Genomic DNA, 7,977 nt, shown 5'->3' with positions numbered 1-7,977 from the left:
AGCAACACACCCCTCTCGGTAGTTGGGAGGGAGGGGTGATGGTAGATCCAGACACAAGGGACCAGAGTGGTTTATGAGAATAGGGGGTCCCCTATTTCCCCAAAGTTTATAAACCATGGCATGATACCAGCACCCAGTGAGGGAAACCAATACAGGCAGTCCCCGGGTTATGACGGGGGTTCCGTTCTTGAGGCGCGTCGTAAGCCGAAAATCGTCGTAAGCCGGAACAACACTTGGAAATATGCCTTAAACTAATAAAAACTTAAAGAGACCTTACCTGTGTGACATGCAAGTATTGCATGATGTGTAGTGTGGTTATTTCAATGCCAAAGGATGGTTGTTGAAGGTATATATTCTTTATTATACTCTTGTGACACTATAAAGCACAATCTTGAAGTATTACCAAGTCCTTAGTTGACTTTAATATACACTAATACACTTAATCCTTAGGTTAGATTATACACTATAGTACACTATACACTATGTAATCTTGGTAGTACATCCTGGAGTACACTAAAATCCCAGTCTGGTGGCTCTGGAAGGTAAAAGTATAACACAATTAGTACAAAATACTAAAAGTCCTGAATGCAATATGTAAATTATAGATATCAAGAGTAAAAGTTAATGTATGTTAATTAATTCCTTACTTTAGTTTATAATTCCTTACTTTTGAGTTATATCAAAAGTAAAAAAAGTTAATGTATGTGAATTAATTCCTTACTTTTAGTTTAAATTTGTCGTTCTATGTACCCTGGATGCACAAAGTCTTGTGTGGGCCCCATAGCCTACATCATTCAGGGGTTCTAGAAAATGTACAAAAATATTTATGTCAGTTTTAAGTTACTCTATTGGCAGAGTAAGTTACATACAGTAATATGCACCATACAGTGGTTTAATATCACATATATAACATGTACTATAAAACTTAGTTAATGTATGTGAATTAATTCCTTACTTTTAGTTTAAATTTGTCGTTCTATGTAACCCTGGATGCACAAAGTCTTATGTGGCCCCATAGCCTACATCATTCAGGGGGTTCTGGAATGTACAAAAAATAATTTTGTCAGTAAGTACTCTATGCATAGTAAGTTACATACAGTAATATGCACCATACAGTGGTTTAATATCAACTGGTATGCATGTTGTAAATGATTGGTCTACACCCCTGTTCAGCAGGGAGTGTACAGTACGTAATTCCATGAGGGACCTTGAATCACTTATCCCATGTGAGAGATCTTGGTCACTTTTTAGTATAAAACTTACTTAATGTATGTTAATTACTACTATGTATAATTCCTTACCTTTAGTACTGTAGTAGTTTACTGTTGTCGTGCTATGTTATGTAGTAGTAACCCTGGACAAAGTTTTATGTGGCCCCATAGCCTGCATCATGGAGGGGGTCCTGGTTTTCTGGAATGTACCAAAAAAGTATCAAAGTTAAGTCATGTATGTATGTTTAGTAAGTTACATACAGTAACCATACGTACAGTGGTTTATAACATGTATGTACATAATCAAACTTGGTTGGAAATTCCTGTAAAAAAAAGTTATGTACGTATGTAATACTACTGACCTTACTGTTCATACTTTGTTACACTACATGTTACATTTGATACGTATACTTTCCTGAAGGGTTTTTTCCATCCAAAAATGGTGCTTCTACTTGTAGTTATCCCTTGATGACACTTGTAATTTGTTAGTAACAACCTGGAGTTGTGTGAAAAATGTTGGTTCTGGAAGGAAAAAGTAACAAAATTAGTGTACAAATGGGCAGTCTGGAATGAAGAATTAATATTAAAGGACAGTATGTAACCACTTAGGTGTACAAAATTTATTGTACGTATGCAAACATTAAACACAACTGAGAATTCCTTACCTTCAGCAAAATGAAGACATGTAGGCTATGTAGAGGTCTGGTTTATGTAAGTCACAGGTGCATGCCAGTCTGGAATGATATGTAATACATATGATTATAGTATGTATGTTACATACATAACATGGTTATTACATATGTAATAATAAAACATTAATAAAAAAAAATGTCCTTACCAAATTCTAGTGGTTGGCTTGCTTACTGGGATGGGCATATGGTAGATGAGTGGTGGCTGGGCTATGGAGTGGGATGGGCAGGTGCTTGGGAGTCTGGAATGATATATATAAAATGATAGAGTTACTACTGTAACTACTGCACATGTTATTACTGTGTGACATATGTAGTGTGTAATACGTATGTACAATATAAAAAATTAAGAATTCTTTTACCTGAAGGAATGGGAGAGGTGATACTACTCGTATCAACTGATTTGGGCTCTGGAGAGGTGATACTACTCGTATCAACTGATGAGGGAACATCTAGATCTGGAAAGAATGATAGGGTACATAAATATAAGGTGGATGTAACTGTAGCATATGTACACTTTTAATAAAATTTCTATTAGCAATTTATAAAACATTTTATACAAATTTGTTAAGGATTCCTTACTGATGAATAGGGCGAGGCATCAAAACCATGGAAAGGCTCAGGTCATCTGGGTCGCTGTCACTATCAAAGGGGTCGAAATGAAAAAAAAAAAATTATAAGGTTATGCAACATCTAACACATTGTACCACTATGTAAGTTAGTGTACGTATGTATGTAATGGGTGTAAACAATTTCCAACATGAAAATGAGAAAAATGAAATTGCTTACCTGATTGTACACGTACAGGTGGACGGGCTGCTACAGAGGGTCCAGGTACTAGGGGGATCTGGAACTGTCACAGGTAGTACAGGAGATCTGGAAACTGTCCCACACCAGGGGATCTGGAACTGTCACCACTTCTGCAATAAAATTACAATGATGAACATCAATGAAGTTACAATTTACTCTTACATTTAGTTGTTACATTAAAAAAATTAACACATTTTATATGTACACTATGTAAACACATAAATTAGTAAAACAGTTCGAATTCCCTACCAGGACTAGGAAAGGGTGGGAGGTGGTGGTACTGGAGACTTGTGAAAAGTGTCAAGCCTGGACTGCACACTTCTCTTCGTCTGCTTCTCCTTCAGGTCTCCTTGTAGAAAGGTTACTAAGTCTAAAACCATTCCACGTTTTATTTTGTCAAACCTGGCAACGTTAGGGTCTTCTGCCCTCAAAAGAAGCCAAGGCTCTTATCCGAGGGTGAGTAAAACCCCTCTGACAAAAGCGCCTTTCACAGTTAATGACCTGGGTTTTGGCTCTGGTGCCGCCGCCTCTTCCTCAATCATTGTTGTTCAAGTTCAAGTAAGTCCTCTGCAGACAATTCCTCGTCCACCATGGAAGCCAGCAGCTCTGTTACATAATCAGGTTCAAGATCTAGTTTCAGCCTCTGCTTAGCCCTACGATCTCCTCGTCACAGTCTCGACGTCTTCTGCCTGGTCAAAGCCTTCAAAACTGTGCACAAACTGTGGACACAGTTTCTTCCAGGCCCCATTTAAAGTGTCGTCTTCACCTCGTCCCAAGCACTTGCATATTTTCACTGCATCAGCAATGTTGTAGCCCTTCCAGAATTGCTTCAGTGTCAACTCTTGTTTAGCTTCTATGGCCCTCAAAGCAAAACGTATGGTCCTTCTAAGGTAGTAAGCCTTGAAATTAGCTATTACTCCCTGGTCCATTGGCTGTATCAGCGATGTGGTATTGGGTGGGAGGTACACCCACCTTCACTTAGGGTGCATGTCGCTCAAATTTGAAGGGTGACCAGGGGCATTGTCCAGGACTAAGAGGGCCTTAAAAGGCAGACCCTTCGAAGTCAAATACCGTTTCCACTGCTGGCACGAAATGGTCATTGAACCAATCTTCGAAGACCATCAAGGTAACCCAAGCCTTCTTATTTGATTTCCAAATCACAGGGAGTTGACTCTTGAAAATGCCCTTGAATGCCCTGGGATTCTCGGCCAATACACCAGCAAGGGCTTCAGTTTCAATCGCCACTTGTATTGGCCCCAAACAGCAAAGTCAGTCGCTCCTTTCCAGCTTTATGGTCAGGTGCTGACTTCTCCTCCTTGGAAAGGTACGTTCGATTTGGCATTCTTTTCCAAAAAGAATCAGTCTCATCCACATTAAAGACTTGGTCAGCCGTGTAAGCCACCATCCTTAATTATCCTCGGCCAAACCACCAGGAAACTACCTGCTGCTTCGCTATCAGCACTAGCAGCTTCATCTTGCAGCTTCACATTATGCAAATTTGCACGAGCCTTAAAACAGTTAAACCAACCTCTACTCGCGGAAAATTCACCACCAGCACTGCCTTCGCCAAACAACTTTTTTCACTACTGCCTCATGCAGCGCTCTAGCCTTCTCCTGATCACACTTAAGCTCACCGGAAACACGTCGCTGGTTCTGGTCCTCCAGCCAGATCATGAGCAATTTCTCCATTTCAACAATGCTCTGGCTACGTTGCTTCTCGTTTATCACCGTTGAACTTCATCGGTGCAGCATCCTTAACGTGCTTCGAATACGTTCCTTGTCCTTCACAATGGTTACCACCGTGGTCCTGCTCAAGCCTAAAGAACGGCCATTTTCGGTGTTAGTTTTCTCCTTCTCCGAACGCTTCAACCACGTCATATTTTACCTCCATCGTGATGACCTTCCTCTTCTTGGATGAACTATCATCGGAGGAAGTACTTTGGTGTTTAGGAGCCATTGTAAATTTGCGAAAATGGCAAGGAAAATCAGCAACGTCTTAGCACACACCGACTGAACTTCAGGCAGACACGCGATTGAAGTGGCGTCTTTTGGTATTGTTTACGCTTAGCGTCCTTGACCGTCCGAGGTCGTTGTTCGGTCAATTTACCATACAGTTTAATAGCGTTAAGTTTAATTTAAGGCGCCTCCGCTCAAAAACTAGTTCTGCGTATGAGGTATCGTTAAAAAGCATTATTTTTTCAAAACGTCGTAACCTTGGAATTTGCGTTGTAATCTAACCAGAAACTTAGTTTTTTTATTATGTACTGGAAACAAGCAATGATTTTTCATTATTTGCGCTTTTGGGAGACTTTTGGTGTTTTAAACTGCGCATCCCAAGCTAGTGTATTCATTCGCCCGCAAACACTATTTTCCGCATATGCGCGTCACTAAAAAAATTTAAAACATACGAAAAAAAAGTGTCAAATCATCATACCTCAAAATTTTTGTTGTAATGTAACCAAAAACATATTTTATTATATACTGTGCTAAACTATAAAGGATTTTTATCATACATGCGTTTTTTAAAAGCGTCCGTTAACTCGGAGCGTCGGAAGCGTCAGCGTCGGAAGCGTCAGCGTCGTAACCTCGGAACAAGCGTCGTAACCCAGGACGGATTTTCCATTGAATATTTAAGAAAAAAGCGTCGTTACCTCGGAACGTCGTAAGCCGGAACCGTCATAAGCTGGGGACCGCCTGTAGATCTCTTTATATCTTTGGTTCAAAGGTTTTAGTCCATTCTCTTAGAATTCTCCTATTATTCGGAAATGGATTTAGGTGGCAAACTCCCAGTCAGTTACAAACTTACCTCCCTCCAATAAGTAAGTCTATCCTAATGTTAGACCAAAGGTTTTGTTTGCGTATATGACAAATGACAAATTGGTAACTAATTTGTATTTTTCATAACTAACAAACCTAAGGTCTTAACAGTTAAAGGGCACAAAGACTGTAGAGTTATAAGTGAATTGGATGGAACGTTCTATCCCTGGGCACAAATGAACAAAGCACACTTTTAATGGAAAATTCCATGAATGCAAGACTTGGTAAGAAATTAAGACATTTTTGTCATCTTGACCCTTATAGAGTGCCATTACAGTAAATTACCCAAAAAGAATCTTTGTAGGCAGTCTCCATGAATGCTGAGAAATTTTACCAAGATATAGCATGCTCACATTATGGATGTTATTGTTTAGACCAGGGGTTCTCAAACTTTTTTAACTCCTAGGCCCCCCTTATGAAGTTTTCAATTTTCTATCGACCCCCCCCCCTAGACTAGCATTTTAATATATAAAAACAAAAAACCAATGTCAGAATCAATTAGAGTAGTATTAGTTTAGTACTTGACATTCAGTATGATGAAAAAAGAAGTAACAACTAGTAAGAAAATATGTTTGGAACTTTAGATGTACGAATTATGTAACTTAATTCTCCGACACTTTCGTTATTCATCGACCCCTTGGATGGTCCTATTGACCCCTGGGGATTGATATCAACCACTTTGAGAACCCCGGGTTTAGACCATTCATAGACAACTACTTACTGTTATGGTACCTGTACCCAACACAACTATGGCTCAACAGTTAGGCTGTAGGACATACTATGCAATTTCATAAAAAAAAGGTTGGTAACTTGCACAACCTTTCCTGTAGTATTAGATTGATGAAATCTCCAAATCTGCCAACACCAGTGATACCAGAATCCTTTGTCCTTGTTTCCACTAAAATCCTAGAAATAGTGTCAGGTGTTATGTTAATCTATCTAAAATCAGCCACTGTTTGTTTTTTTGAACCATTTGCATTCACTGTATCTCAGCAGCTATAGAATTGGACCCATTCCATACACATGGTTCAAGTACAAGTTTGACAAAAAAGTTTCCTCCTATTATCTATTTGGGAGAAGCCAAAAATCAATGCCATAACCACCACATCAATTTTCTTCTGTTTTCCAAAATACAGGGTGTATTCATTTAAAAAAATCAGATCTAATACCATTGCTTTTATTAATGGGACAAAAAATCAGGTAATTTCTCTCAACTACATTCACTGATAGGTTGTAGCTTATGACATTTTAAAAATAAAGTACAACGCTTGCCATTTCAGTGCCAGGTGCATAGTAAATGAATATTGAGCTGACAACATTTATCATAATTTACTTTTTCCTTGTATATATTCTCAATGTTTTGTATAATGTTAATTTTTACTTAGTCATCATGAAATTTTTTTTATTTATTGATTTATGAAGTATTTGCTCAGGTTATCGGAAAAAAAAGAAAAGGCGTAGGGATGATGATGGAAGTGCCACAGAGACAGAGGGTGAAGAAGAAACCGAAAAAGAAGCCTGGTGAAGAAGGTTAGTAAAGTGCGTGTATTTGCATATCATGATTGAATGACTGTTAACACAGTAAAGAAATCCCTCAACTTTTTCGACTACATATGCATTCAGAACTTGTGGACTTATCCTTATTACCATGCAAAATATTAAATAACACTCAATAGTGGACCATTTTTTGTATGAATGTCAATACCATTATAATCAACAAATGTTAATTTTCTTGGAAAATCAAAGAAATTTACTCGATTGCGTTTGAACCCAAGTATAAAATTTTCAAGGAGCTTTAATGTGATAAATAAAACCTTAAACTTTTGTGTCAGTAAAAGAAATGCTTCAAAGCAGCTTGTAAGAGCTAATTATTTCATTTTGTCCTTAGGATATGATCCATATGGCATTGAGAGTGCTGATGAAGGAGGCCCAACATCACCAACACCAGCATCTGTTAGGAGCACTGTAGTCTGGCAGTCTAGATCATCAGATGATGCTACCTCAACTCCCATCCTTAAGGAAATAGCTGAAGACAGACTTTCGGCGTTCCGCACTTCGTTGAGCAAATTATTTACATTGGTAATTATTACAAATCTGACATTTCAAACACTATAAGAATCATGTTTGAACTTTTTTTTTTTTTTTTTTTTTTTGTTTTCTCTCTCTCTCACTTCTCTCTCTCTCTCTCTCTCTCTCTCTCGTCTCTCTCTCCTCTCTCCTCTCTCTACTCCTCTCTCTCTCTCTCTCTCTCTCTCTCCTACCAGGCTGTCTCTTGATAAAGTTTAAATGAATTGTGAGGTAACAAATTTGAAAGTAATTTGTATTTTTCATAGGTACTATACAAACCAGAGCCTTTTATATTAGCGTATCCTTCAGCATGACATTAACTGCAGTTGAAAACATGGTAGCATGATAGTTAATTGATGGAGACGGGGGTGAGATTTGGGTAG

General features: G+C 38.4%; 1 pseudogene; it reads left to right on the top strand.

The window, feature by feature from the left end:
- Positions 1-6,964: 6,964 nt before the first annotated feature.
- LOC135210696 (protein lines-like) overlaps positions 6,965-7,977 on the top strand; it is a 75,589-nt pseudogene continuing 74,576 nt past the window's right edge.

Source organism: Macrobrachium nipponense, chromosome 4, assembly GCF_015104395.2.
Source record: "Macrobrachium nipponense isolate FS-2020 chromosome 4, ASM1510439v2, whole genome shotgun sequence".
NCBI classification, from domain to species: Eukaryota; Metazoa; Arthropoda; class Malacostraca; order Decapoda; family Palaemonidae; genus Macrobrachium; species Macrobrachium nipponense.
This window is presented reverse-complemented; position numbering and strand designations above follow the sequence as displayed.